This window comes from Cannabis sativa, chromosome 7 (assembly GCF_029168945.1).
Source record: "Cannabis sativa cultivar Pink pepper isolate KNU-18-1 chromosome 7, ASM2916894v1, whole genome shotgun sequence".
Lineage (NCBI taxonomy): Eukaryota > Viridiplantae > Streptophyta > Magnoliopsida > Rosales > Cannabaceae > Cannabis > Cannabis sativa.
Window position 1 is genome coordinate 43,550,731 of NC_083607.1, and position 22,008 is coordinate 43,572,738.

General features: G+C 41.8%; 45 non-coding genes and 41 pseudogenes across 45 annotated transcripts; all 86 read right to left on the minus strand.

The window, feature by feature from the left end:
• Nucleotides 1-87: 87 nt before the first annotated feature.
• On the minus strand, nucleotides 88-203 carry LOC133029847 (5S ribosomal RNA; annotated as a pseudogene).
• A 136-nt stretch (nucleotides 204-339) lies between these two features.
• On the minus strand, nucleotides 340-456 carry LOC133029651 (5S ribosomal RNA). Its single transcript, XR_009683775.1, has one exon. It is a non-coding gene; the product is annotated as a 5S ribosomal RNA (ribosomal RNA).
• A 137-nt stretch (nucleotides 457-593) lies between these two features.
• LOC133029643 (5S ribosomal RNA) lies at nucleotides 594-708 on the minus strand. Its single transcript, XR_009683767.1, has one exon. It is a non-coding gene; the product is annotated as a 5S ribosomal RNA (ribosomal RNA).
• A 140-nt stretch (nucleotides 709-848) lies between these two features.
• Nucleotides 849-964, minus strand: LOC133029837 (5S ribosomal RNA; annotated as a pseudogene).
• A 137-nt stretch (nucleotides 965-1,101) lies between these two features.
• Nucleotides 1,102-1,216, minus strand: LOC133029886 (5S ribosomal RNA; annotated as a pseudogene).
• A 138-nt stretch (nucleotides 1,217-1,354) lies between these two features.
• LOC133029831 (5S ribosomal RNA) lies at nucleotides 1,355-1,470 on the minus strand (annotated as a pseudogene).
• Nucleotides 1,471-1,607: 137 nt separating this feature from the next.
• LOC133029358 (5S ribosomal RNA) lies at nucleotides 1,608-1,726 on the minus strand (annotated as a pseudogene).
• Nucleotides 1,727-1,864: 138 nt separating this feature from the next.
• LOC133029877 (5S ribosomal RNA) lies at nucleotides 1,865-1,980 on the minus strand (annotated as a pseudogene).
• A 140-nt stretch (nucleotides 1,981-2,120) lies between these two features.
• LOC133029466 (5S ribosomal RNA) lies at nucleotides 2,121-2,239 on the minus strand. Its single transcript, XR_009683584.1, has one exon. It is a non-coding gene; the product is annotated as a 5S ribosomal RNA (ribosomal RNA).
• A 139-nt stretch (nucleotides 2,240-2,378) lies between these two features.
• On the minus strand, nucleotides 2,379-2,495 carry LOC133029619 (5S ribosomal RNA). Its single transcript, XR_009683742.1, has one exon. It is a non-coding gene; the product is annotated as a 5S ribosomal RNA (ribosomal RNA).
• Nucleotides 2,496-2,634: 139 nt separating this feature from the next.
• LOC133029710 (5S ribosomal RNA) lies at nucleotides 2,635-2,751 on the minus strand. The gene has a single exon (XR_009683834.1). It is a non-coding gene; the product is annotated as a 5S ribosomal RNA (ribosomal RNA).
• Nucleotides 2,752-2,888: 137 nt separating this feature from the next.
• On the minus strand, nucleotides 2,889-3,003 carry LOC133029352 (5S ribosomal RNA; annotated as a pseudogene).
• A 136-nt stretch (nucleotides 3,004-3,139) lies between these two features.
• Nucleotides 3,140-3,257, minus strand: LOC133029631 (5S ribosomal RNA). Its single transcript, XR_009683753.1, has one exon. It is a non-coding gene; the product is annotated as a 5S ribosomal RNA (ribosomal RNA).
• Nucleotides 3,258-3,393: 136 nt separating this feature from the next.
• LOC133029848 (5S ribosomal RNA) lies at nucleotides 3,394-3,509 on the minus strand (annotated as a pseudogene).
• A 137-nt stretch (nucleotides 3,510-3,646) lies between these two features.
• Nucleotides 3,647-3,762, minus strand: LOC133029721 (5S ribosomal RNA; annotated as a pseudogene).
• Nucleotides 3,763-3,902: 140 nt separating this feature from the next.
• LOC133029887 (5S ribosomal RNA) lies at nucleotides 3,903-4,017 on the minus strand (annotated as a pseudogene).
• Nucleotides 4,018-4,156: 139 nt separating this feature from the next.
• Nucleotides 4,157-4,272, minus strand: LOC133029683 (5S ribosomal RNA). Its single transcript, XR_009683807.1, has one exon. It is a non-coding gene; the product is annotated as a 5S ribosomal RNA (ribosomal RNA).
• A 137-nt stretch (nucleotides 4,273-4,409) lies between these two features.
• On the minus strand, nucleotides 4,410-4,528 carry LOC133029507 (5S ribosomal RNA). The gene has a single exon (XR_009683632.1). It is a non-coding gene; the product is annotated as a 5S ribosomal RNA (ribosomal RNA).
• Nucleotides 4,529-4,666: 138 nt separating this feature from the next.
• On the minus strand, nucleotides 4,667-4,782 carry LOC133029839 (5S ribosomal RNA; annotated as a pseudogene).
• A 136-nt stretch (nucleotides 4,783-4,918) lies between these two features.
• LOC133029674 (5S ribosomal RNA) lies at nucleotides 4,919-5,036 on the minus strand. The gene has a single exon (XR_009683797.1). It is a non-coding gene; the product is annotated as a 5S ribosomal RNA (ribosomal RNA).
• A 137-nt stretch (nucleotides 5,037-5,173) lies between these two features.
• LOC133029522 (5S ribosomal RNA) lies at nucleotides 5,174-5,291 on the minus strand. Its single transcript, XR_009683647.1, has one exon. It is a non-coding gene; the product is annotated as a 5S ribosomal RNA (ribosomal RNA).
• Nucleotides 5,292-5,427: 136 nt separating this feature from the next.
• Nucleotides 5,428-5,542, minus strand: LOC133029888 (5S ribosomal RNA; annotated as a pseudogene).
• Nucleotides 5,543-5,678: 136 nt separating this feature from the next.
• LOC133029909 (5S ribosomal RNA) lies at nucleotides 5,679-5,793 on the minus strand (annotated as a pseudogene).
• Nucleotides 5,794-5,929: 136 nt separating this feature from the next.
• On the minus strand, nucleotides 5,930-6,047 carry LOC133029812 (5S ribosomal RNA; annotated as a pseudogene).
• A 140-nt stretch (nucleotides 6,048-6,187) lies between these two features.
• On the minus strand, nucleotides 6,188-6,304 carry LOC133029731 (5S ribosomal RNA; annotated as a pseudogene).
• Nucleotides 6,305-6,444: 140 nt separating this feature from the next.
• LOC133029353 (5S ribosomal RNA) lies at nucleotides 6,445-6,561 on the minus strand (annotated as a pseudogene).
• A 137-nt stretch (nucleotides 6,562-6,698) lies between these two features.
• On the minus strand, nucleotides 6,699-6,817 carry LOC133029529 (5S ribosomal RNA). The gene has a single exon (XR_009683653.1). It is a non-coding gene; the product is annotated as a 5S ribosomal RNA (ribosomal RNA).
• A 137-nt stretch (nucleotides 6,818-6,954) lies between these two features.
• On the minus strand, nucleotides 6,955-7,071 carry LOC133029821 (5S ribosomal RNA; annotated as a pseudogene).
• Nucleotides 7,072-7,208: 137 nt separating this feature from the next.
• LOC133029874 (5S ribosomal RNA) lies at nucleotides 7,209-7,323 on the minus strand (annotated as a pseudogene).
• A 139-nt stretch (nucleotides 7,324-7,462) lies between these two features.
• LOC133029890 (5S ribosomal RNA) lies at nucleotides 7,463-7,577 on the minus strand (annotated as a pseudogene).
• Nucleotides 7,578-7,716: 139 nt separating this feature from the next.
• LOC133029849 (5S ribosomal RNA) lies at nucleotides 7,717-7,832 on the minus strand (annotated as a pseudogene).
• Nucleotides 7,833-7,969: 137 nt separating this feature from the next.
• Nucleotides 7,970-8,084, minus strand: LOC133029892 (5S ribosomal RNA; annotated as a pseudogene).
• A 140-nt stretch (nucleotides 8,085-8,224) lies between these two features.
• LOC133029879 (5S ribosomal RNA) lies at nucleotides 8,225-8,340 on the minus strand (annotated as a pseudogene).
• Nucleotides 8,341-8,477: 137 nt separating this feature from the next.
• Nucleotides 8,478-8,593, minus strand: LOC133029758 (5S ribosomal RNA; annotated as a pseudogene).
• A 137-nt stretch (nucleotides 8,594-8,730) lies between these two features.
• On the minus strand, nucleotides 8,731-8,845 carry LOC133029893 (5S ribosomal RNA; annotated as a pseudogene).
• Nucleotides 8,846-8,982: 137 nt separating this feature from the next.
• LOC133029445 (5S ribosomal RNA) lies at nucleotides 8,983-9,101 on the minus strand. Its single transcript, XR_009683563.1, has one exon. It is a non-coding gene; the product is annotated as a 5S ribosomal RNA (ribosomal RNA).
• A 139-nt stretch (nucleotides 9,102-9,240) lies between these two features.
• Nucleotides 9,241-9,358, minus strand: LOC133029601 (5S ribosomal RNA). The gene has a single exon (XR_009683724.1). It is a non-coding gene; the product is annotated as a 5S ribosomal RNA (ribosomal RNA).
• Nucleotides 9,359-9,498: 140 nt separating this feature from the next.
• LOC133029540 (5S ribosomal RNA) lies at nucleotides 9,499-9,615 on the minus strand. Its single transcript, XR_009683664.1, has one exon. It is a non-coding gene; the product is annotated as a 5S ribosomal RNA (ribosomal RNA).
• Nucleotides 9,616-9,754: 139 nt separating this feature from the next.
• On the minus strand, nucleotides 9,755-9,871 carry LOC133029567 (5S ribosomal RNA). Its single transcript, XR_009683691.1, has one exon. It is a non-coding gene; the product is annotated as a 5S ribosomal RNA (ribosomal RNA).
• Nucleotides 9,872-10,008: 137 nt separating this feature from the next.
• Nucleotides 10,009-10,124, minus strand: LOC133029685 (5S ribosomal RNA). The gene has a single exon (XR_009683809.1). It is a non-coding gene; the product is annotated as a 5S ribosomal RNA (ribosomal RNA).
• A 140-nt stretch (nucleotides 10,125-10,264) lies between these two features.
• LOC133029850 (5S ribosomal RNA) lies at nucleotides 10,265-10,380 on the minus strand (annotated as a pseudogene).
• Nucleotides 10,381-10,517: 137 nt separating this feature from the next.
• Nucleotides 10,518-10,633, minus strand: LOC133029686 (5S ribosomal RNA). Its single transcript, XR_009683810.1, has one exon. It is a non-coding gene; the product is annotated as a 5S ribosomal RNA (ribosomal RNA).
• A 137-nt stretch (nucleotides 10,634-10,770) lies between these two features.
• On the minus strand, nucleotides 10,771-10,886 carry LOC133029851 (5S ribosomal RNA; annotated as a pseudogene).
• A 137-nt stretch (nucleotides 10,887-11,023) lies between these two features.
• On the minus strand, nucleotides 11,024-11,138 carry LOC133029894 (5S ribosomal RNA; annotated as a pseudogene).
• Nucleotides 11,139-11,275: 137 nt separating this feature from the next.
• On the minus strand, nucleotides 11,276-11,392 carry LOC133029637 (5S ribosomal RNA). Its single transcript, XR_009683760.1, has one exon. It is a non-coding gene; the product is annotated as a 5S ribosomal RNA (ribosomal RNA).
• A 137-nt stretch (nucleotides 11,393-11,529) lies between these two features.
• Nucleotides 11,530-11,647, minus strand: LOC133029675 (5S ribosomal RNA). Its single transcript, XR_009683798.1, has one exon. It is a non-coding gene; the product is annotated as a 5S ribosomal RNA (ribosomal RNA).
• A 140-nt stretch (nucleotides 11,648-11,787) lies between these two features.
• On the minus strand, nucleotides 11,788-11,903 carry LOC133029875 (5S ribosomal RNA; annotated as a pseudogene).
• Nucleotides 11,904-12,040: 137 nt separating this feature from the next.
• On the minus strand, nucleotides 12,041-12,156 carry LOC133029852 (5S ribosomal RNA; annotated as a pseudogene).
• Nucleotides 12,157-12,293: 137 nt separating this feature from the next.
• On the minus strand, nucleotides 12,294-12,409 carry LOC133029760 (5S ribosomal RNA; annotated as a pseudogene).
• A 137-nt stretch (nucleotides 12,410-12,546) lies between these two features.
• On the minus strand, nucleotides 12,547-12,663 carry LOC133029607 (5S ribosomal RNA). The gene has a single exon (XR_009683729.1). It is a non-coding gene; the product is annotated as a 5S ribosomal RNA (ribosomal RNA).
• A 138-nt stretch (nucleotides 12,664-12,801) lies between these two features.
• Nucleotides 12,802-12,917, minus strand: LOC133029687 (5S ribosomal RNA). Its single transcript, XR_009683811.1, has one exon. It is a non-coding gene; the product is annotated as a 5S ribosomal RNA (ribosomal RNA).
• Nucleotides 12,918-13,054: 137 nt separating this feature from the next.
• Nucleotides 13,055-13,173, minus strand: LOC133029447 (5S ribosomal RNA). The gene has a single exon (XR_009683565.1). It is a non-coding gene; the product is annotated as a 5S ribosomal RNA (ribosomal RNA).
• A 138-nt stretch (nucleotides 13,174-13,311) lies between these two features.
• On the minus strand, nucleotides 13,312-13,430 carry LOC133029456 (5S ribosomal RNA). Its single transcript, XR_009683574.1, has one exon. It is a non-coding gene; the product is annotated as a 5S ribosomal RNA (ribosomal RNA).
• A 138-nt stretch (nucleotides 13,431-13,568) lies between these two features.
• On the minus strand, nucleotides 13,569-13,685 carry LOC133029823 (5S ribosomal RNA; annotated as a pseudogene).
• Nucleotides 13,686-13,822: 137 nt separating this feature from the next.
• On the minus strand, nucleotides 13,823-13,938 carry LOC133029775 (5S ribosomal RNA; annotated as a pseudogene).
• A 140-nt stretch (nucleotides 13,939-14,078) lies between these two features.
• LOC133029408 (5S ribosomal RNA) lies at nucleotides 14,079-14,197 on the minus strand. The gene has a single exon (XR_009683530.1). It is a non-coding gene; the product is annotated as a 5S ribosomal RNA (ribosomal RNA).
• A 138-nt stretch (nucleotides 14,198-14,335) lies between these two features.
• On the minus strand, nucleotides 14,336-14,452 carry LOC133029354 (5S ribosomal RNA; annotated as a pseudogene).
• Nucleotides 14,453-14,592: 140 nt separating this feature from the next.
• Nucleotides 14,593-14,708, minus strand: LOC133029547 (5S ribosomal RNA). Its single transcript, XR_009683670.1, has one exon. It is a non-coding gene; the product is annotated as a 5S ribosomal RNA (ribosomal RNA).
• Nucleotides 14,709-14,845: 137 nt separating this feature from the next.
• On the minus strand, nucleotides 14,846-14,962 carry LOC133029620 (5S ribosomal RNA). The gene has a single exon (XR_009683743.1). It is a non-coding gene; the product is annotated as a 5S ribosomal RNA (ribosomal RNA).
• A 138-nt stretch (nucleotides 14,963-15,100) lies between these two features.
• Nucleotides 15,101-15,219, minus strand: LOC133029869 (5S ribosomal RNA; annotated as a pseudogene).
• Nucleotides 15,220-15,356: 137 nt separating this feature from the next.
• Nucleotides 15,357-15,474, minus strand: LOC133029575 (5S ribosomal RNA). Its single transcript, XR_009683699.1, has one exon. It is a non-coding gene; the product is annotated as a 5S ribosomal RNA (ribosomal RNA).
• A 138-nt stretch (nucleotides 15,475-15,612) lies between these two features.
• LOC133029543 (5S ribosomal RNA) lies at nucleotides 15,613-15,729 on the minus strand. The gene has a single exon (XR_009683666.1). It is a non-coding gene; the product is annotated as a 5S ribosomal RNA (ribosomal RNA).
• Nucleotides 15,730-15,865: 136 nt separating this feature from the next.
• On the minus strand, nucleotides 15,866-15,981 carry LOC133029810 (5S ribosomal RNA; annotated as a pseudogene).
• A 142-nt stretch (nucleotides 15,982-16,123) lies between these two features.
• On the minus strand, nucleotides 16,124-16,242 carry LOC133029855 (5S ribosomal RNA). Its single transcript, XR_009683852.1, has one exon. It is a non-coding gene; the product is annotated as a 5S ribosomal RNA (ribosomal RNA).
• Nucleotides 16,243-16,379: 137 nt separating this feature from the next.
• Nucleotides 16,380-16,494, minus strand: LOC133029895 (5S ribosomal RNA; annotated as a pseudogene).
• Nucleotides 16,495-16,631: 137 nt separating this feature from the next.
• LOC133029907 (5S ribosomal RNA) lies at nucleotides 16,632-16,746 on the minus strand (annotated as a pseudogene).
• A 136-nt stretch (nucleotides 16,747-16,882) lies between these two features.
• Nucleotides 16,883-17,000, minus strand: LOC133029516 (5S ribosomal RNA). Its single transcript, XR_009683640.1, has one exon. It is a non-coding gene; the product is annotated as a 5S ribosomal RNA (ribosomal RNA).
• A 140-nt stretch (nucleotides 17,001-17,140) lies between these two features.
• Nucleotides 17,141-17,256, minus strand: LOC133029368 (5S ribosomal RNA; annotated as a pseudogene).
• Nucleotides 17,257-17,395: 139 nt separating this feature from the next.
• Nucleotides 17,396-17,512, minus strand: LOC133029763 (5S ribosomal RNA; annotated as a pseudogene).
• A 138-nt stretch (nucleotides 17,513-17,650) lies between these two features.
• Nucleotides 17,651-17,769, minus strand: LOC133029356 (5S ribosomal RNA). The gene has a single exon (XR_009683506.1). It is a non-coding gene; the product is annotated as a 5S ribosomal RNA (ribosomal RNA).
• A 140-nt stretch (nucleotides 17,770-17,909) lies between these two features.
• Nucleotides 17,910-18,025, minus strand: LOC133029853 (5S ribosomal RNA; annotated as a pseudogene).
• A 137-nt stretch (nucleotides 18,026-18,162) lies between these two features.
• LOC133029688 (5S ribosomal RNA) lies at nucleotides 18,163-18,278 on the minus strand. The gene has a single exon (XR_009683812.1). It is a non-coding gene; the product is annotated as a 5S ribosomal RNA (ribosomal RNA).
• A 140-nt stretch (nucleotides 18,279-18,418) lies between these two features.
• LOC133029621 (5S ribosomal RNA) lies at nucleotides 18,419-18,535 on the minus strand. The gene has a single exon (XR_009683744.1). It is a non-coding gene; the product is annotated as a 5S ribosomal RNA (ribosomal RNA).
• A 140-nt stretch (nucleotides 18,536-18,675) lies between these two features.
• Nucleotides 18,676-18,794, minus strand: LOC133029673 (5S ribosomal RNA). Its single transcript, XR_009683796.1, has one exon. It is a non-coding gene; the product is annotated as a 5S ribosomal RNA (ribosomal RNA).
• A 141-nt stretch (nucleotides 18,795-18,935) lies between these two features.
• LOC133029443 (5S ribosomal RNA) lies at nucleotides 18,936-19,054 on the minus strand. Its single transcript, XR_009683561.1, has one exon. It is a non-coding gene; the product is annotated as a 5S ribosomal RNA (ribosomal RNA).
• A 138-nt stretch (nucleotides 19,055-19,192) lies between these two features.
• LOC133029709 (5S ribosomal RNA) lies at nucleotides 19,193-19,310 on the minus strand. Its single transcript, XR_009683833.1, has one exon. It is a non-coding gene; the product is annotated as a 5S ribosomal RNA (ribosomal RNA).
• A 140-nt stretch (nucleotides 19,311-19,450) lies between these two features.
• Nucleotides 19,451-19,569, minus strand: LOC133029684 (5S ribosomal RNA). The gene has a single exon (XR_009683808.1). It is a non-coding gene; the product is annotated as a 5S ribosomal RNA (ribosomal RNA).
• Nucleotides 19,570-19,710: 141 nt separating this feature from the next.
• LOC133029462 (5S ribosomal RNA) lies at nucleotides 19,711-19,829 on the minus strand. The gene has a single exon (XR_009683579.1). It is a non-coding gene; the product is annotated as a 5S ribosomal RNA (ribosomal RNA).
• Nucleotides 19,830-19,967: 138 nt separating this feature from the next.
• Nucleotides 19,968-20,086, minus strand: LOC133029502 (5S ribosomal RNA). Its single transcript, XR_009683627.1, has one exon. It is a non-coding gene; the product is annotated as a 5S ribosomal RNA (ribosomal RNA).
• A 139-nt stretch (nucleotides 20,087-20,225) lies between these two features.
• On the minus strand, nucleotides 20,226-20,343 carry LOC133029520 (5S ribosomal RNA). The gene has a single exon (XR_009683644.1). It is a non-coding gene; the product is annotated as a 5S ribosomal RNA (ribosomal RNA).
• A 141-nt stretch (nucleotides 20,344-20,484) lies between these two features.
• On the minus strand, nucleotides 20,485-20,603 carry LOC133029695 (5S ribosomal RNA). The gene has a single exon (XR_009683819.1). It is a non-coding gene; the product is annotated as a 5S ribosomal RNA (ribosomal RNA).
• Nucleotides 20,604-20,739: 136 nt separating this feature from the next.
• On the minus strand, nucleotides 20,740-20,858 carry LOC133029732 (5S ribosomal RNA; annotated as a pseudogene).
• Nucleotides 20,859-20,997: 139 nt separating this feature from the next.
• LOC133029689 (5S ribosomal RNA) lies at nucleotides 20,998-21,113 on the minus strand. Its single transcript, XR_009683813.1, has one exon. It is a non-coding gene; the product is annotated as a 5S ribosomal RNA (ribosomal RNA).
• Nucleotides 21,114-21,249: 136 nt separating this feature from the next.
• Nucleotides 21,250-21,366, minus strand: LOC133029519 (5S ribosomal RNA). The gene has a single exon (XR_009683643.1). It is a non-coding gene; the product is annotated as a 5S ribosomal RNA (ribosomal RNA).
• A 136-nt stretch (nucleotides 21,367-21,502) lies between these two features.
• On the minus strand, nucleotides 21,503-21,619 carry LOC133029652 (5S ribosomal RNA). Its single transcript, XR_009683776.1, has one exon. It is a non-coding gene; the product is annotated as a 5S ribosomal RNA (ribosomal RNA).
• A 137-nt stretch (nucleotides 21,620-21,756) lies between these two features.
• Nucleotides 21,757-21,875, minus strand: LOC133029455 (5S ribosomal RNA). Its single transcript, XR_009683573.1, has one exon. It is a non-coding gene; the product is annotated as a 5S ribosomal RNA (ribosomal RNA).
• Between the last annotated feature and the right edge of the window lie 133 nt (nucleotides 21,876-22,008).

Here is a 22,008-nt window from a genome sequence, read left to right on the forward strand (position 1 = left end):
AAGCCAAGTACACAAATTTCCCGATTACAATAATCATTCCGAAATTATAATAAAGAAAAAGAATTAAAATTAAAAACAAAAAATTTAGGGGTGCAACACGAGGACTTCCTGTGAGGTCACCCATCCTAGTACTACTCTCGCCCAAGCACGCTTAATCGCGAGTTCGATGGGATCCGTGCATTAGTGCCGGTATGATCGCACCCGAAATGTATTGTGCTAATAGTCATTTATAGCGAACCCCTCTCCTCCCTCAAGCCAAGTACACAAATTTCCCGATTACAATAATCATTCCGAAATTATAATAAAGAAAAAGAATTAAAATTAAAAACAAAAAATTTAGGGGTGCAACACGAGGACTTCCTGTGAGGTCACCCATCCTAGTACTACTCTCGCCCAAGCACGCTTAATCGCGGAGTTCGATGGGATCCGTGCATTAGTGCCGGTATGATCGCACCCGAAATGTATTGTGCGAATAGTCATTTATAGCGAACCCCTCTCCTCCCTCAAGCCAAGTACACAAATTTCCCGATTACAATAATCATTCCGAAATTATAATAAAGAAAAAGAATTAAAATTAAAAAACAAAAAATTTAGGGGTGCAACACGAGGACTTCCTGTGAGGTCACCCATCCTAGTACTACTCTCGCCCAAGCACGCTTAATCGGAGTTCGATGGGATCCGTGCATTAGTGCCGGTATGATCGCACCCGAAATGTATTGTGCGAATAGTCATTTATAGCGAACCCCTCTCCTCCCTCAAGCCAAGTACACAAATTTCCCGATTACAATAATCATTCCGAAATTATAATAAAGAAAAAGAATTAAAATTAAAAAAAAACAAAAAATTTAGGGGTGCAACATGAGGACTTCCCAGAGGTCACCCATCCTAGTACTACTCTCGCCCAAGCACGCTTAATCGCGGAGTTCGATGGGATCCGTGCATTAGTGCCGGTATGATCGCACCCGAAATGTATTGTGCGAATAGTCATTTATAGCGAACCCCTCTCCTCCCTCAAGCCAAGTACACAAATTTCCCGATTACAATAATCATTCCGAAATTATAATAAAGAAAAAGAATTAAAATTAAAAAACAAAAAATTTAGGGGTGCAACACGAGGACTTCCCAGAGGTCACCCATCCTAGTACTACTCTCGCCCAAGCACGCTTAATCGCGAGTTCGATGGGATCCGTGCATTAGTGCCGGTATGATCGCACCCGAAATGTATTGTGCGAATAGTCATTTATAGCGAACCCCTCTCCTCCCTCAAGCCAAGTACACAAATTTCCCGATTACAATAATCATTCCGAAATTATAATAAAGAAAAAGAATTAAAATTAAAAAAAAAAAAAAATTAGGGGTGCAACACGAGGACTTCCCAGAGGTCACCCATCCTAGTACTACTCTCGCCCAAGCACGCTTAATCGCTGAGTTCGATGGGATCCGTGCATTAGTGCCGGTATGATCGCACCCGAAATGTATTGTGCGAATAGTCATTTATAGCGAACCCCTCTCCTCCCTCAAGCCAAGTACACAAATTTCCCGATTACAATAATCATTCCGAAATTATAATAAAGAAAAAGAATTAAAATTAAAAACAAAAAATTTAGTGGGTGCAACACGAGGACTTCCTGTGAGGTCACCCATCCTAGTACTACTCTCGCCCAAGCACGCTTAATCGGCATGAGTTCGATGGGATCCGTGCATTAGTGCCGGTATGATCGCACCCGAAATGTATTGTGCTAATAGTCATTTATAGCGAACCCCTCTCCTCCCTCAAGCCAAGTACACAAATTTCCCGATTACAATAATCATTCCGAAATTATAATAAAGAAAAAGAATTAAAATTAAAAAAAACAAAAATTTAGGGGTGCAACACGAGGACTTCCTCAGAGGTCACCCATCCTAGTACTACTCTCGCCCAAGCACGCTTAATCGCGAGTTCGATGGGATCCGTGCATTAGTGCCGGTATGATCGCACCCGAAATGTATTGTGCGGAATAGTCATTTATAGCGAACCCCTCTCCTCCCTCAAGCCAAGTACACAAATTTCCCGATTACAATAATCATTCCGAAATTATAATAAAGAAAAAGAATTAAAATTAAAAAAAACAAAAAATTTAGGGGTGCAACACGAGGACTTCCCAGAAGGTCACCCATCCTAGTACTACTCTCGCCTAAGCACGCTTAACTGCGGAGTTCTGATGGGATCCGGTGCATTAGTGCTGGTATGATCGCACCCGAAATGTATTGTGCGGAATAGTCATTTATAGCGAACCCCTCTCCTCCCTCAAGCCAAGTACACAAATTTCCCGATTACAATAATCATTCCGAAATTATAATAAAGAAAAAGAATTAAAATTAAAAACACAAAAAATTTAGGGGTGCAACACGAGGACTTCCTGTGAGGTCACCCATCCTAGTACTACTCTCGCCCAAGCACGCTTAACTCGCGAGTTCGATGGGATCCGTGCATTAGTGCCGGTATGATCGCACCCGAAATGTATTGTGCGAATAGTCATTTATAGCGAACCCCTCTCCTCCCTCAAGCCAAGTACACAAATTTCCCGATTACAATAATCATTCCGAAATTATAATAAAGAAAAAGAATTAAAATTAAAAAAAACAAAAAATTTAGGGGTGCAACACGAGGACTTCCCAGAAGGTCACCCATCCTAGTACTACTCTCGCCCAAGCACGCTTAATCGCTGAGTTCGATGGGATCCGTGCATTAGTGCCGGTATGATCGCACCCGAAATGTATTGTGCGAATAGTCATTTATAGCGAACCCCTCTCCTCCCTCAAGCCAAGTACACAAATTTCCCGATTACAATAATCATTCCGAAATTATAATAAAGAAAAAGAATTAAAATTAAAAACAAAAAATTTAGTGGGTGCAACACGAGGACTTCCCAGAGGTCACCCATCCTAGTACTACTCTCGCCCAAGCACGCTTAATCGCGAGTTCGATGGGATCCGTGCATTAGTGCCGGTATGATCGCACCCGAAATGTATTGTGCGAATAGTCATTTATAGCGAACCCCTCTCCTCCCTCAAGCCAAGTACACAAATTTCCCGATTACAATAATCATTCCGAAATTATAATAAAGAAAAAGAATTAAAATTAAAAACAAAAAATTTAGGGGTGCAACACGAGAACTTCCCAGAAGGTCACCCATCCTAGTACTACTCTCGCCCAAGCACGCTTAATCGGCGGAGTTCGATGGGATCCGTGCATTAGTGCCGGTATGATCGCACCCGAAATGTATTGTGCGAATAGTCATTTATAGCGAACCCCTCTCCTCCCTCAAGCCAAGTACACAAATTTCCCGATTACAATAATCATTCCGAAATTATAATAAAGAAAAAGAATTAAAATTAAAAACAAAAAATTTAGGGGTGCAACACGAGGACTTCCTGTGAGGTCACCCATCCTAGTACTACTCTCGCCCAAGCACGCTTAATCGCGAGTTCGATGGGATCCGTGCATTAGTGCCGGTATGATCGCACCCGAAATGTATTGTGCGAATAGTCATTTATAGCGAACCCCTCTCCTCCCTCAAGCCAAGTACACAAATTTCCCGATTACAATAATCATTCCGAAATTATAATAAAGAAAAAGAATTAAAATTAAAAAACAAAAAATTTAGGGGTGCAACACGAGGACTTCCCAGAGGTCACCCATCCTAGTACTACTCTCGCCCAAGCACGCTTAATCGCGGAGTTCGATGGGATCCGTGCATTAGTGCCGGTATGATCGCACCCGAAATGTATTGTGCGAATAGTCATTTATAGCGAACCCCTCTCCTCCCTCAAGCCAAGTACACAAATTTCCCGATTACAATAATCATTCCGAAATTATAATAAAGAAAAAGAATTAAAATTAAAAAAAAACAAAAAATTTAGGGGTGCAACACGAGGACTTCCCAGAGGTCACCCATCCTAGTACTACTCTCGCCCAAGCACGCTTAATCGCGAGTTCGATGGGATCCGTGCATTAGTGCCGGTATGATCGCACCCGAAATGTATTGTGCTAATAGTCATTTATAGCGAACCCCTCTCCTCCCTCAAGCCAAGTACACAAATTTCCCGATTACAATAATCATTCCGAAATTATAATAAAGAAAAAGAATTAAAATTAAAAAAAACAAAAAATTTAGGGGTGCAACACGAGGACTTCCCAGAGGTCACCCATCCTAGTACTACTCTCGCCCAAGCACGCTTAACTCGCGAGTTCGATGGGATCCGTGCATTAGTGCCGGTATGATCGCACCCGAAATGTATTGTGCGAATAGTCATTTATAGCGAACCCCTCTCCTCCCTCAAGCCAAGTACACAAATTTCCCGATTACAATAATCATTCCGAAATTATAATAAAGAAAAAGAATTAAAATTAAAAAACAAAAAATTTAGGGGTGCAACACGAGGACTTCCTGTGAGGTCACCCATCCTAGTACTACTCTCGCCCAAGCACGCTTAATCGCGGAGTTCTGATGGGATCCGGTGCATTAGTGCTGGTATGATCGCACCCGAAATGTATTGTGCGAATAGTCATTTATAGCGAACCCCTCTCCTCCCTCAAGCCAAGTACACAAATTTCCCGATTACAATAATCATTCCGAAATTATAATAAAGAAAAAGAATTAAAATTAAAAAAAACAAAAAATTTAGGGTGCAACACGAGGACTTCCCAGAGGTCACCCATCCTAGTACTACTCTCGCCCAAGCACGCTTAATCGCTGAGTTCGATGGGATCCGTGCATTAGTGCCGGTATGATCGCACCCGAAATGTATTGTGCGAATAGTCATTTATAGCGAACCCCTCTCCTCCCTCAAGCCAAGTACACAAATTTCCCGATTACAATAATCATTCCGAAATTATAATAAAGAAAAAGAATTAAAATTAAAAACAAAAAATTTAGGGGTGCAACACGAGGACTTCCTGTGAGGTCACCCATCCTAGTACTACTCTCGCCCAAGCACGCTTAACTCGGCGAGTTCGATGGGATCCGTGCATTAGTGCCGGTATGATCGCACCCGAAATGTATTGTGCGAATAGTCATTTATAGCGAACCCCTCTCCTCCCTCAAGCCAAGTACACAAATTTCCCGATTACAATAATCATTCCGAAATTATAATAAAGAAAAAGAATTAAAATTAAAAAACAAAAAATTTAGGGGTGCAACACGAGGACTTCCCAGAGGTCACCCATCCTAGTACCACTCTCTCCCAAGCACGCTTAACTGCGGAGTTCTGATGGGATCCGGTGCATTAGTGCTGGTATGATCGCACCCGAAATGTATTGTGCGAATAGTCATTTATAGCGAACCCCTCTCCTCCCTCAAGCCAAGTACACAAATTTCCCGATTACAATAATCATTCCGAAATTATAATAAAGAAAAAGAATTAAAATTAAAAACAAAAAATTTAGGGGTGCAACACGAGGACTTCCCAGAGGTCACCCATCCTAGTACTACTCTCGCCCAAGCACGCTTAATCGCGAGTTCGATGGGATCCGTGCATTAGTGCCGGTATGATCGCACCCGAAATGTATTGTGCGAATAGTCATTTATAGCGAACCCCTCTCCTCCCTCAAGCCAAGTACACAAATTTCCCGATTACAATAATCATTCCGAAATTATAATAAAGAAAAAGAATTAAAATTAAAAAACAAAAAATTTAGGGTGCAACACGAGGACTTCCCAGAGGTCACCCATCCTAGTACTACTCTCGCCCAAGCACGCTTAATCGCGAGTTCGATGGGATCCGTGCATTAGTGCCGGTATGATCGCACCCGAAATGTATTGTGCGAATAGTCATTTATAGCGAACCCCTCTCCTCCCTCAAGCCAAGTACACAAATTTCCCGATTACAATAATCATTCCGAAATTATAATAAAGAAAAAGAATTAAAATTAAAAAAAAAAAATTTAGGGGTGCAACACGAGGACTTCCCAGAGGTCACCCATCCTAGTACTACTCTCGCCCAAGCACGCTTAACTCGCGGAGTTCGATGGGATCCGTGCATTAGTGCGCGGTATGATCGCACCCGAAATGTATTGTGCAGAATAGTCATTTATAGCGAACCCCTCTCCTCCCTCAAGCCAAGTACACAAATTTCCCGATTACAATAATCATTCCGAAATTATAATAAAGAAAAAGAATTAAAATTAAAAAAAACAAAAAATTTAGGGGTGCAACACGAGGACTTCCCGTGAGGTCACCCATCCTAGTACTACTCTCGCCCAAGCACGCTTAATCGCTGAGTTCGATGGGATCCGTGCATTAGTGCTGGTATGATCGCACCCGAAATGTATTGTGCGCAATAGTCATTTATAGCGAACCCCTCTCCTCCCTCAAGCCAAGTACACAAATTTCCCGATTACAATAATCATTCCGAAATTATAATAAAGAAAAAGAATTAAAATTAAAAAAAACAAAAAATTTAGGGGTGCAACACGAGGACTTCCCAGAGGTCACCCATCCTAGTACTACTCTCGCCCAAGCACGCTTAATCGCATGAGTTCGATGGGATCCGTGCATTAGTGCCGGTATGATCGCACCCGAAATGTATTGTGCGAATAGTCATTTATAGCGAACCCCTCTCCTCCCTCAAGCCAAGTACACAAATTTCCCGATTACAATAATCATTCCGAAATTATAATAAAGAAAAAGAATTAAAATTAAAAAACAAAAAATTTAGGGGTGCAACACGAGGACTTCCTGTGAGGTCACCCATCCTAGTACTACTCTCGCCCAAGCACGCTTAACTCGCAGAGTTCGATGGGATCCGGTGCATTAGTGCTGGTATGATCGCACCCGAAATGTATTGTGCGCAATAGTCATTTATAGCGAACCCCTCTCCTCCCTCAAGCCAAGTACACAAATTTCCCGATTACAATAATCATTCCGAAATTATAATAAAGAAAAAGAATTAAAATTAAAAACAAAAAATTTAGGGGTGCAACACGAGGACTTCCTGTGAGGTCACCCATCCTAGTACTACTCTCGCCCAAGCACGCTTAATCGGCGAGTTCGATGGGATCCGTGCATTAGTGCCGGTATGATCGCACCCGAAATGTATTGTGCGAATAGTCATTTATAGCGAACCCCTCTCCTCCCTCAAGCCAAGTACACAAATTTCCCGATTACAATAATCATTCCGAAATTATAATAAAGAAAAAGAATTAAAATTAAAAAACAAAAAATTTAGGGGTGCAACACGAGGACTTCCCAGAGGTCACCCATCCTAGTACTACTCTCGCCCAAGCACGCTTAATCGCGAGTTCGATGGGATCCGTGCATTAGTGCTGGTATGATCGCACCCGAAATGTATTGTGCGAATAGTCATTTATAGCGAACCCCTCTCCTCCCTCAAGCCAAGTACACAAATTTCCCGATTACAATAATCATTCCGAAATTATAATAAAGAAAAAGAATTAAAATTAAAAAAAACAAAAAATTTAGGGGTGCAACACGAGGACTTCCCAGAGGTCACCCATCCTAGTACTACTCTCGCCCAAGCACGCTTAATCGCGAGTTCGATGGGATCCGTGCATTAGTGCCGGTATGATCGCACCCGAAATGTATTGTGCGCAATAGTCATTTATAGCGAACCCCTCTCCTCCCTCAAGCCAAGTACACAAATTTCCCGATTACAATAATCATTCCGAAATTATAATAAAGAAAAAGAATTAAAATTAAAAAAACAAAAAATTTAGGGGTGCAACACGAGGACTTCCTGTGAGGTCACCCATCCTAGTACTACTCTCGCCCAAGCACGCTTAATCGCGAGTTCGATGGGATCCGTGCATTAGTGCCGGTATGATCGCACCCGAAATGTATTGTGCGAATAGTCATTTATAGCGAACCCCTCTCCTCCCTCAAGCCAAGTACACAAATTTCCCGATTACAATAATCATTCCGAAATTATAATAAAGAAAAAGAATTAAAATTAAAAAACAAAAAATTTAGGGGTGCAACACGAGGACTTCCCAGAGGTCACCCATCCTAGTACTACTCTCGCCCAAGCACGCTTAATCGCGAGTTCGATGGGATCCGTGCATTAGTGCCGGTATGATCGCACCCGAAATGTATTGTGCGAATAGTCATTTATAGCGAACCCCTCTCCTCCCTCAAGCCAAGTACACAAATTTCCCGATTACAATAATCATTCCGAAATTATAATAAAGAAAAAGAATTAAAATTAAAAAAAAACAAAAAATTTAGGGGTGCAACACGAGGACTTCCTCAGAGGTCACCCATCCTAGTACTACTCTCGCCCAAGCACGCTTAATCGCGAGTTCGATGGGATCCGTGCATTAGTGCCGGTATGATCGCACCCGAAATGTATTGTGCGAATAGTCATTTATAGCGAACCCCTCTCCTCCCTCAAGCCAAGTACACAAATTTCCCGATTACAATAATCATTCCGAAATTATAATAAAGAAAAAGAATTAAAATTAAAAAACAAAAAATTTAGGGGTGCAACACGAGGACTTCCCAGAGGTCACCCATCCTAGTACTACTCTCGCCCAAGCACGCTTAACCGGCGAGTTCGATGGGATCCGTGCATTAGTGCCGGTATGATCGCACCCGAAATGTATTGTGCGAATAGTCATTTATAGCGAACCCCTCTCCTCCCTCAAGCCAAGTACACAAATTTCCCGATTACAATAATCATTCCGAAATTATAATAAAGAAAAAGAATTAAAATTAAAAAACAAAAAATTTAGGGGTGCAACACGAGGACTTCCCAGAGGTCACCCATCCTAGTACTACTCTCGCCCAAGCACGCTTAATCGCGAGTTCGATGGGATCCGTGCATTAGTGCCGGTATGATCGCACCCGAAATGTATTGTGCGAATAGTCATTTATAGCGAACCCCTCTCCTCCCTCAAGCCAAGTACACAAATTTCCCGATTACAATAATCATTCCGAAATTATAATAAAGAAAAAGAATTAAAATTAAAAAACAAAAAATTTAGGGGTGCAACACGAGGACTTCCCAGGAGGTCACCCATCCTAGTACTACTCTCACCCAAGCACGCTTAACTGCGGAGTTCTGATGGGATCCGGTGCATTAGTGCTGGTATGATCGCACCCGAAATGTATTGTGCGAATAGTCATTTATAGCGAACCCCTCTCCTCCCTCAAGCCAAGTACACAAATTTCCCGATTACAATAATCATTCCGAAATTATAATAAAGAAAAAGAATTAAAATTAAAAAAAACAAAAAATTTAGGGGTGCAACACGAGGACTTCCTAGGAGGTCACCCATCCTAGTACTACTCTCGCCCAAGCACGCTTAACTCGGCGAGTTCGATGGGATCCGTGCATTAGTGCCGGTATGATCGCACCCGAAATGTATTGTGCGAATAGTCATTTATAGCGAACCCCTCTCCTCCCTCAAGCCAAGTACACAAATTTCCCGATTACAATAATCATTCCGAAATTATAATAAAGAAAAAGAATTAAAATTAAAAAAAAACAAAAAATTTAGGGGTGCAACACGAGGACTTCCCAGGAGGTCACCCATCCTAGTACTACTCTCGCCCAAGCACGCTTAACTCATGAGTTCGATGGGATCCGTGCATTAGTGCCGGTATGATCGCACCCGAAATGTATTGTGCGAATAGTCATTTATAGCGAACCCCTCTCCTCCCTCAAGCCAAGTACACAAATTTCCCGATTACAATAATCATTCCGAAATTATAATAAAGAAAAAGAATTAAAATTAAAAAAAACAAAAAATTTAGGGGTGCAACACGAGGACTTCCTAGGAGGTCACCCATCCTAGTACTACTCTCGCCCAAGCACGCTTAACTCGCGAGTTCGATGGGATCCGTGCATTAGTGCCGGTATGATCGCACCCGAAATGTATTGTGCGAATAGTCATTTATAGCGAACCCCTCTCCTCCCTCAAGCCAAGTACACAAATTTCCCGATTACAATAATCATTCCGAAATTATAATAAAGAAAAAGAATTAAAATTAAAAAACAAAAAATTTAGGGGTGCAACACGAGGACTTCCCAGAGGTCACCCATCCTAGTACTACTCTCGCCCAAGCACGCTTAACTCGCGAGTTCGATGGGATCCGTGCATTAGTGCCGGTATGATCGCACCCGAAATGTATTGTGCGAATAGTCATTTATAGCGAACCCCTCTCCTCCCTCAAGCCAAGTACACAAATTTCCCGATTACAATAATCATTCCGAAATTATAATAAAGAAAAAGAATTAAAATTAAAAAAAAACAAAAAATTTAGGGGTGCAACACGAGGACTTCCTGTGAGGTCACCCATCCTAGTACTACTCTCGCCCAAGCACGCTTAATCGCGAGTTCGATGGGATCCGTGCATTAGTGCCGGTATGATCGCACCCGAAATGTATTGTGCGAATAGTCATTTATAGCGAACCCCTCTCCTCCCTCAAGCCAAGTACACAAATTTCCCGATTACAATAATCATTCCGAAATTATAATAAAGAAAAAGAATTAAAATTAAAAAACAAAAAATTTAGGGGTGCAACACGAGGACTTCCCAGAGGTCACCCATCCTAGTACTACTCTCGCCCAAGCACGCTTAACTCGCGAGTTCGATGGGATCCGTGCATTAGTGCCGGTATGATCGCACCCGAAATGTATTGTGCGAATAGTCATTTATAGCGAACCCCTCTCCTCCCTCAAGCCAAGTACACAAATTTCCCGATTACAATAATCATTCCGAAATTATAATAAAGAAAAAGAATTAAAATTAAAAAACAAAAAATTTAGGGGTGCAACACGAGGACTTCCTGTGAGGTCACCCATCCTAGTACTACTCTCGCCCAAGCACGCTTAATCGCGAGTTCGATGGGATCCGTGCATTAGTGCCGGTATGATCGCACCCGAAATGTATTGTGCGAATAGTCATTTATAGCGAACCCCTCTCCTCCCTCAAGCCAAGTACACAAATTTCCCGATTACAATAATCATTCCGAAATTATAATAAAGAAAAAGAATTAAAATTAAAAAACAAAAAATTTAGGGGTGCAACACGAGGACTTCCCAGAGGTCACCCATCCTAGTACTACTCTCGCCCAAGCACGCTTAATCGCGAGTTCGATGGGATCCGTGCATTAGTGCCGGTATGATCGCACCCGAAATGTATTGTGCGAATAGTCATTTATAGCGAACCCCTCTCCTCCCTCAAGCCAAGTACACAAATTTCCCGATTACAATAATCATTCCGAAATTATAATAAAGAAAAAGAATTAAAATTAAAAAACAAAAAATTTAGGGGTGCAACACGAGGACTTCCAGTGAGGTCACCCATCCTAGTACTACTCTCGCCCAAGCACGCTTAACTCGCGAGTTCGATGGGATCCGTGCATTAGTGCCGGTATGATCGCACCCGAAATGTATTGTGCGAATAGTCATTTATAGCGAACCCCTCTCCTCCCTCAAGCCAAGTACACAAATTTCCCGATTACAATAATCATTCCGAAATTATAATAAAGAAAAAGAATTAAAATTAAAAAACAAAAAATTTAGGGGTGCAACACGAGGACTTCCTGTGAGGTCACCCATCCTAGTACTACTCTCGCCCAAGCACGCTTAACTCGGCGAGTTCGATGGGATCCGTGCATTAGTGCCGGTATGATCGCACCCGAAATGTATTGTGCGAATAGTCATTTATAGCGAACCCCTCTCCTCCCTCAAGCCAAGTACACAAATTTCCCGATTACAATAATCATTCCGAAATTATAATAAAGAAAAAGAATTAAAATTAAAAAAAACAAAAAATATAGTGGGTGCAACACGAGGACTTCCCAGAGGTCACCCATCCTAGTACTACTCTCGCCCAAGCACGCTTAATCGGCGAGTTCGATGGGATCCGTGCATTAGTGCCGGTATGATCGCACCCGAAATGTATTGTGCTAATAGTCATTTATAGCGAACCCCTCTCCTCCCTCAAGCCAAGTACACAAATTTCCCGATTACAATAATCATTCCGAAATTATAATAAAGAAAAAGAATTAAAATTAAAAAACAAAAAATTTAGGGGTGCAACACGAGGACTTCCTGTGAGGTCACCCATCCTAGTACTACTCTCGCCCAAGCACGCTTAATCGCGAGTTCGATGGGATCCGTGCATTAGTGCCGGTATGATCGCACCCGAAATGTATTGTGCGAATAGTCATTTATAGCGAACCCCTCTCCTCCCTCAAGCCAAGTACACAAATTTCCCGATTACAATAATCATTCCGAAATTATAATAAAGAAAAAGAATTAAAATTAAAAACAAAAAATTTAGTGGGTGCAACACGAGGACTTCCCAGAGGTCACCCATCCTAGTACTACTCTCGCCCAAGCACGCTTAATCGCGGAGTTCGATGGGATCCGTGCATTAGTGCCGGTATGATCGCACCCGAAATGTATTGTGCGGAATAGTCATTTATAGCGAACCCCTCTCCTCCCTCAAGCCAAGTACACAAATTTCCCGATTACAATAATCATTCCGAAATTATAATAAAGAAAAAGAATTAAAATTAAAAAAAAAAAATTTAGGGGTGCAACACGAGGACTTCCCAGAGGTCACCCATCCTAGTACTACTCTCGCCCAAGCACGCTTAATCGCGGAGTTCGATGGGATCCTGTGCATTAGTGCTGGTATGATCGCACCCGAAATGTATTGTGCGGAATAGTCATTTATAGCGAACCCCTCTCCTCCCTCAAGCCAAGTACACAAATTTCCCGATTACAATAATCATTCCGAAATTATAATAAAGAAAAAGAATTAAAATTAAAAAACAAAAAATTTAGGGGTGCAACACGAGGACTTCCCAGAGGTCACCCATCCTAGTACTACTCTCGCCCAAGCACGCTTAACTCGCGAGTTCGATGGGATCCGTGCATTAGTGCCGGTATGATCGCACCCGAAATGTATTGTGCGAATAGTCATTTATAGCGAACCCCTCTCCTCCCTCAAGCCAAGTACACAAATTTCCCGATTACAATAATCATTCCGAAATTATAATAAAGAAAAAGAATTAAAATTAAAAAACAAAAAATTTAGGGGTGCAACACGAGGACTTCCCAGGAGGTCACCCATCCTAGTACTACTCTCGCCCAAGCACGCTTAACTGCGAAGTTCTGATGGGATCCGGTGCATTAGTGCTGGTATGATCGCACCCGAAATGTATTGTGCGGAATAGTCATTTATAGCGAACCCCTCTCCTCCCTCAAGCCAAGTACACAAATTTCCCGATTACAATAATCATTCCGAAATTATAATAAAGAAAAAGAATTAAAATTAAAAAACAAAAAATTTAGGGGTGCAACACGAGGACTTCCCAGGAGGTCACCCATCCTAGTACTACTCTCGCCCAAGCACGCTTAACTCCGGAGTTCTGATGGGATCCGATGCATTAGTGCTGGTATGATCGCACCCGAAATGTATTGTGCGGAATAGTCATTTATAGCGAACCCCTCTCCTCCCTCAAGCCAAGTACACAAATTTCCCGATTACAATAATCATTCCGAAATTATAATAAAGAAAAAGAATTAAAATTAAAAAACAAAAAATTTAGGGGTGCAACACGAGGACTTCCTGTGAGGTCACCCATCCTAGTACTACTCTCGCCCAAGCACGCTTAATCGGCGAGTTCGATGGGATCCGTGCATTAGTGCCGGTATGATCGCACCCGAAATGTATTGTGCGAATAGTCATTTATAGCGAACCCCTCTCCTCCCTCAAGCCAAGTACACAAATTTCCCGATTACAATAATCATTCCGAAATTATAATAAAGAAAAAGAATTAAAATTAAAAAACAAAAAATTTAGGGGTGCAACACGAGGACTTCCCAGAAGGTCACCCATCCTAGTACTACTCTCGCCCAAGCACGCTTAATCGCGAGTTCGATGGGATCCGTGCATTAGTGCCGGTATGATCGCACCCGAAATGTATTGTGCGAATAGTCATTTATAGCGAACCCCTCTCCTCCCTCAAGCCAAGTACACAAATTTCCCGATTACAATAATCATTCCGAAATTATAATAAAGAAAAAGAATTAAAATTAAAAAAAAACAAAAAATTTAGGGGTGCAACACGAGGACTTCCCAGGAGGTCACCCATCCTAGTACTACTCTCGCCCAAGCACGCTTAACTGCGGAGTTCGTATGGGATCCGGTGCATTAGTGCTGGTATGATCGCACCCGAAATGTATTGTGCGGAATAGTCATTTATAGCGAACCCCTCTCCTCCCTCAAGCCAAGTACACAAATTTCCCGATTACAATAATCATTCCGAAATTATAATAAAGAAAAAGAATTAAAATTAAAAAACAAAAAATTTAGGGGTGCAACACGAGGACTTCCCAGTGAGGTCACCCATCCTAGTACTACTCTCGCCCAAGCACGCTTAATCGCGAGTTCGATGGGATCCGTGCATTAGTGCCGGTATGATCGCACCCGAAATGTATTGTGCGAATAGTCATTTATAGCGAACCCCTCTCCTCCCTCAAGCCAAGTACACAAATTTCCCGATTACAATAATCATTCCGAAATTATAATAAAGAAAAAGAATTAAAATTAAAAAAAAACAAAAAATTTAGGGGTGCAACACGAGGACTTCCCAGGAGGTCACCCATCCTAGTACTACTCTCGCCCAAGCACGCTTAACTGCGAGTTCGATGGGATCCGTGCATTAGTGCCGGTATGATCGCACCCGAAATGTATTGTGCGAATAGTCATTTATAGCGAACCCCTCTCCTCCCTCAAGCCAAGTACACAAATTTCCCGATTACAATAATCATTCCGAAATTATAATAAAGAAAAAGAATTAAAATTAAAAAACAAAAAATTTAGGGGTGCAACACGAGGACTTCCTGTGAGGTCACCCATCCTAGTACTACTCTCGCCCAAGCACGCTTAACTCGCGAGTTCGATGGGATCCGTGCATTAGTGCCGGTATGATCGCACCCGAAATGTATTGTGCGAATAGTCATTTATAGCGAACCCCTCTCCTCCCTCAAGCCAAGTACACAAATTTCCCGATTACAATAATCATTCCGAAATTATAATAAAGAAAAAGAATTAAAATTAAAAAAAACAAAAATTTAGGGGTGCAACACGAGGACTTCCCAGAAGGTCACCCATCCTAGTGCTACTCTCGCCCAAGCGCGCTTAACTGCGGCGAGTTCGATGGGATCCGTGCATTAGTGCCGGTATGATCGCACCCGAAATGTATTGTGCGAATAGTCATTTATAGCGAACCCCTCTCCTCCCTCAAGCCAAGTACACAAATTTCCCGATTACAATAATCATTCCGAAATTATAATAAAGAAAAAGAATTAAAATTAGAAAACAAAAAATTTAGGGGTGCAACACGAGGACTTCCTGTGAGGTCACCCATCCTAGTACTACTCTCGCCCAAGCACGCTTAACTCGCGGAGTTCGATGGGATCCGTGCATTAGTGCCGGTATGATCGCACCCGAAATGTATTGTGCGAATAGTCATTTATAGCGAACCCCTCTCCTCCCTCAAGCCAAGTACACAAATTTCCCGATTACAATAATCATTCCGAAATTATAATAAAGAAAAAGAATTAAAATTAAAAAAACAAAAAATTTAGGGGTGCAACACGAGGACTTCCCAAGAGGTCACCCATCCTAGTACTACTCTCGCCCAAGCACGCTTAACTCGCGAGTTCGATGGGATCCGTGCATTAGTGCCGGTATGATCGCACCCGAAATGTATTGTGCGAATAGTCATTTATAGCGAACCCCTCTCCTCCCTCAAGCCAAGTACACAAATTTCCCGATTACAATAATCATTCCGAAATTATAATAAAGAAAAAGAATTAAAATTAAAAACAAAAAATTTAGGGGTGCAACACGAGGACTTCCCATTAGGTCACCCATCCTAGTACTACTCTCGCCCAAGCACGCTTAATCGCGAGTTCGATGGGATCCGTGCATTAGTGCTGGTATGATCGCACCCGAAATGTATTGTGCGGAATAGTCATTTATAGCGAACCCCTCTCCTCCCTCAAGCCAAGTACACAAATTTCCCGATTACAATAATCATTCCGAAATTATAATAAAGAAAAAGAATTAAAATTAAAAAAAAAACAAAAAATTTAGGGGTGCAACACGAGGACTTCCCAGGAGGTCACCCATCCTAGTACTACTCTCGCCCAAGCACGCTTAACTGCGGAGTTCTGATGGGATCCGGTGCATTAGTGCCGGTATGATCGCACCCGAAATGTATTGTGCGAATAGTCATTTATAGCGAACCCCTCTCCTCCCTCAAGCCAAGTACACAAATTTCCCGATTACAATAATCATTCCGAAATTATAATAAAGAAAAAGAATTAAAATTAAAAAACAAAAAATTTAGGGGTGCAACACGAGGACTTCCCAGAGGTCACCCATCCTAGTACTACTCTCGCCCAAGCACGCTTAATCGCGAGTTCGATGGGATCCGTGCATTAGTGCCGGTATGATCGCACCCGAAATGTATTGTGCGAATAGTCATTTATAGCGAACCCCTCTCCTCCCTCAAGCCAAGTACACAAATTTCCCGATTACAATAATCATTCCGAAATTATAATAAAGAAAAAGAATTAAAATTAAAAAACAAAAAATTTAGGGGTGCAACACGAGGACTTCCCAGAGGTCACCCATCCTAGTACTACTCTCGCCCAAGCACGCTTAATCATGAGTTCGATGGGATCCGTGCATTAGTGCCGGTATGATCGCACCCGAAATGTATTGTGCGAATAGTCATTTATAGCGAACCCCTCTCCTCCCTCAAGCCAAGTACACAAATTTCCCGATTACAATAATCATTCCGAAATTATAATAAAGAAAAAGAATTAAAATTAAAAACAAAAAATTTAGGGGTGCAACACGAGGACTTCCCAGAGGTCACCCATCCTAGTACTACTCTCGCCCAAGCACGCTTAATCGCGGAGTTCTGATGGGATCCGGTGCATTAGTGCTGGTATGATCGCACCCGAAATGTATTGTGCGAATAGTCATTTATAGCGAACCCCTCTCCTCCCTCAAGCCAAGTACACAAATTTCCCGATTACAATAATCATTCCGAAATTATAATAAAGAAAAAGAATTAAAATTAAAAAAAAACAAAAAATTTAGGGGTGCAACACGAGGACTTCCCAGAGGTCACCCATCCTAGTACTACTCTCGCCCAAGCACGCTTAATCGCGAGTTCGATGGTATCCTGTGCATTAGTGCTGGTATGATCGCACCCGAAATGTATTGTGCGGAATAGTCATTTATAGCGAACCCCTCTCCTCCCTCAAGCCAAGTACACAAATTTCCCGATTACAATAATCATTCCGAAATTATAATAAAGAAAAAGAATTAAAATTAAAAAAAAAAAAAATTTATGGGTGCAACACGAGGACTTCCCAGAGGTCACCCATCCTAGTACTACTCTCGCCCAAGCACGCTTAACTCGCTGAGTTCGATGGGATCCGTGCATTAGTGCCGGTATGATCGCACCCGAAATGTATTGTGCGAATAGTCATTTATAGCGAACCCCTCTCCTCCCTCAAGCCAAGTACACAAATTTCCCGATTACAATAATCATTCCGAAATTATAATAAAGAAAAAGAATTAAAATTAAAAAAACAAAAAATTTAGGGGTGCAACACGAGGACTTCCCAAGAGGTCACCCATCCTAGTACTACTCTCGCCCAAGCACGCTTAACTGCGGAGTTCTGATGGGATCCGGTGCATTAGTGCTGGTATGATCGCACCCGAAATGTATTGTGCGGAATAGTCATTTATAGCGAACCCCTCTCCTCCCTCAAGCCAAGTACACAAATTTCCCGATTACAATAATCATTCCGAAATTATAATAAAGAAAAAGAATTAAAATTAAAAAAAACAAAAAATTTAGGGGTGCAACACGAGGACTTCCTGTGAGGTCACCCATCCTAGTACTACTCTCGCCCAAGCACGCTTAATCGCGAGTTCGATGGGATCCGTGCATTAGTGCCGGTATGATCGCACCCGAAATGTATTGTGCGAATAGTCATTTATAGCGAACCCCTCTCCTCCCTCAAGCCAAGTACACAAATTTCCCGATTACAATAATCATTCCGAAATTATAATAAAGAAAAAGAATTAAAATTAAAAAACAAAAAATTTAGGGGTGCAACACGAGGACTTCCCAGAGGTCACCCATCCTAGTACTACTCTCGCCCAAGCACGCTTAACTCGCGAGTTCGATGGGATCCGTGCATTAGTGCCGGTATGATCGCACCCGAAATGTATTGTGCGAATAGTCATTTATAGCGAACCCCTCTCCTCCCTCAAGCCAAGTACACAAATTTCCCGATTACAATAATCATTCCGAAATTATAATAAAGAAAAAGAATTAAAATTAAAAAAAAACAAAAAATTTAGGGGTGCAACACGAGGACTTCCTGTGAGGTCACCCATCCTAGTACTACTCTCGCCCAAGCACGCTTAACTCGCGAGTTCGATGGGATCCGTGCATTAGTGCCGGTATGATCGCACCCGAAATGTATTGTGCGAATAGTCATTTATAGCGAACCCCTCTCCTCCCTCAAGCCAAGTACACAAATTTCCCGATTACAATAATCATTCCGAAATTATAATAAAGAAAAAGAATTAAAATTAAAAAAAAACAAAAAATTTAGGGGTGCAACACGAGGACTTCCCAGGAGGTCACCCATCCTAGTACTACTCTCGCCCAAGCACGCTTAACTGCGGAGTTCTGATGGGATCCGGTGCATTAGTGCTGGTATGATCGCACCCGAAATGTATTGTGCGGAATAGTCATTTATAGCGAACCCCTCTCCTCCCTCAAGCCAAGTACACAAATTTCCCGATTACAATAATCATTCCGAAATTATAATAAAGAAAAAGAATTAAAATTAAAAAAAAACAAAAAATTTAGGGGTGCAACACGAGGACTTCCCAGGAGGTCACCCATCCTAGTACTACTCTCGCCCAAGCACGCTTATCTGCGGAGTTCTGATGGGATCCGGTGCATTAGTGCTGGTATGATCGCACCCGAAATGTATTGTGCGGAATAGTCATTTATAGCGAACCCCTCTCCTCCCTCAAGCCAAGTACACAAATTTCCCGATTACAATAATCATTCCGAAATTATAATAAAGAAAAAGAATTAAAATTAAAAAACAAAAAATTTAGGGGTGCAACACGAGGACTTCCTGTGAGGTCACCCATCCTAGTACTACTCTCGCCCAAGCACGCTTAATCGGCAGTTCTGATGGGATCCAGTGCATTAGTGCTGGTATGATCGCACCCGAAATGTATTGTGCGGAATAGTCATTTATAGCGAACCCCTCTCCTCCCTCAAGCCAAGTACACAAATTTCCCGATTACAATAATCATTCCGAAATTATAATAAAGAAAAAGAATTAAAATTAAAAAAAACAAAAAATTTAGGGGTGCAACACGAGGACTTCCCAGGAGGTCACCCATCCTAGTACTACTCTCGCCCAAGCACGCTTAACTGCGGAGTTCTGATGGGATCCGGTGCATTAGTGCTGGTATGATCGCACCCGAAATGTATTGTGCGGAATAGTCATTTATAGCGAACCCCTCTCCTCCCTCAAGCCAAGTACACAAATTTCCCGATTACAATAATCATTCCGAAATTATAATAAAGAAAAAGAATTAAAATTAAAAAAAAACAAAAAATTTAGGGGTGCAACACGAGGACTTCCCAGGAGGTCACCCATCCTAGTACTACTCTCGCCCAAGCACGCTTAACTGCTGAGTTCTGATGGGATCCGGTGCATTAGTGCTGGTATGATCGCACCCGAAATGTATTGTGCGGAATAGTCATTTATAGCGAACCCCTCTCCTCCCTCAAGCCAAGTACACAAATTTCCCGATTACAATAATCATTCCGAAATTATAATAAAGAAAAAGAATTAAAATTAAAAAACAAAAAATTTAGGGGTGCAACACGAGGACTTCCCAGAAGGTCACCCATCCTAGTACTACTCTTGCCCAAGCACGCTTAACTGCGTAGTTCTGATGGGATCCGGTGCATTAGTGCTGGTATGATCGCACCCGAAATGTATTGTGCGGAATAGTCATTTATAGCGAACCCCTCTCCTCCCTCAAGCCAAGTACACAAATTTCCCGATTACAATAATCATTCCGAAATTATAATAAAGAAAAAGAATTAAAATTAAAAAAACAAAAAATTTAGGGGTGCAACACGAGGACTTCCCGGAGGTCACCCATCCTAGTACTACTCTCGCTCAAGCACGCTTAACGGCGGAGTTCTGATGGGATCCGGTGCATTAGTGCTGGTATGATCGCACCCGAAATGTATTGTGCGGAATAGTCATTTATAGCGAACCCCTCTCCTCCCTCAAGCCAAGTACACAAATTTCCCGATTACAATAATCATTCCGAAATTATAATAAAGAAAAAGAATTAAAATTAAAAAAAAACAAAAAATTTAGGGGTGCAACACGAGGACTTCCCAGGAGGTCACCCATCCTAGTACTACTCTCGCCCAAGCACGCTTAACTGCGGAGTTCTGATGGGATCCGGTGCATTAGTGCTGGTATGATCGCACCCGAAATGTATTGTGCGAATAGTCATTTATAGCGAACCCCTCTCCTCCCTCAAGCCAAGTACACAAATTTCCCGATTACAATAATCATTCCGAAATTATAATAAAGAAAAAGAATTAAAATTAAAAACAAAAAATTTAGGGGTGCAACACGAGGACTTCCTGTGAGGTCACCCATCCTAGTACTACTCTCGCCCAAGCACGCTTAACTCGGCTGAGTTCGATGGGATCCGTGCATTAGTGCCGGTATGATCGCACCCGAAATGTATTGTGCGAATAGTCATTTATAGCGAACCCTCTCCTCCTCCCTCAAGCCAAGTACACAAATTTCCCGATTACAATAATCATTCCGAAATTATAATAAAGAAAAAGAATTAAAATTAAAAAACAAAAAATTTAGGGGTGCAACACGAGGACTTCCCAGAGGTCACCCATCCTAGTACTACTCTCGCCCAAGCACGCTTAACTCGCGAGTTCGATGGGATCCGTGCATTAGTGCCGGTATGATCGCACCCGAAATGTATTGTGCGAATAGTCATTTATAGCGAACCCCTCTCCTCCCTCAAGCCAAGTACACAAATTTCCCGATTACAATAATCATTCCGAAATTATAATAAAGAAAAAGAATTAAAATTAAAAAAAAAAAATTTAGGGGTGCAACACGAGGACTTCCCAAGAGGTCACCCATCCTAGTACTACTCTCGCCCAAGCACGCTTAACTGCGGAGTTCGATGGGATCCGTGCATTAGTGCCGGTATGATCGCACCCGAAATGTATTGTGCGAATAGTCATTTATAGCGAACCCCTCTCCTCCCTCAAGCCAAGTACACAAATTTCCCGATTACAATAATCATTCCGAAATTATAATAAAGAAAAAGAATTAAAATTAAAAACAAAAAATTTAGGGGTGCAACACGAGGACTTCCTGTGAGGTCACCCATCCTAGTACTACTCTCGCCCAAGCACGCTTAATCGCGGAGTTCGATGGGATCCGTGCATTAGTGCCGGTATGATCGCACCCGAAATGTATTGTGCGAATAGTCATTTATAGCGAACCCCTCTCCTCCCTCAAGCCAAGTACACAAATTTCCCGATTACAATAATCATTCCGAAATTATAATAAAGAAAAAGAATTAAAATTAAAAAACAAAAAATTTAGGGGTGCAACACGAGGACTTCCCAGGAGGTCACCCATCCTAGTACTACTCTCGCCCAAGCACGCTTAATTGCGGAGTTCTGATGGGATCCGGTGCATTAGTGCTGGTATGATCGCACCCGAAATGTATTGTGCGGAATAGTCATTTATAGCGAACCCCTCTCCTCCCTCAAGCCAAGTACACAAATTTCCCGATTACAATAATCATTCCGAAATTATAATAAAGAAAAAGAATTAAAATTAAAAAACAAAAA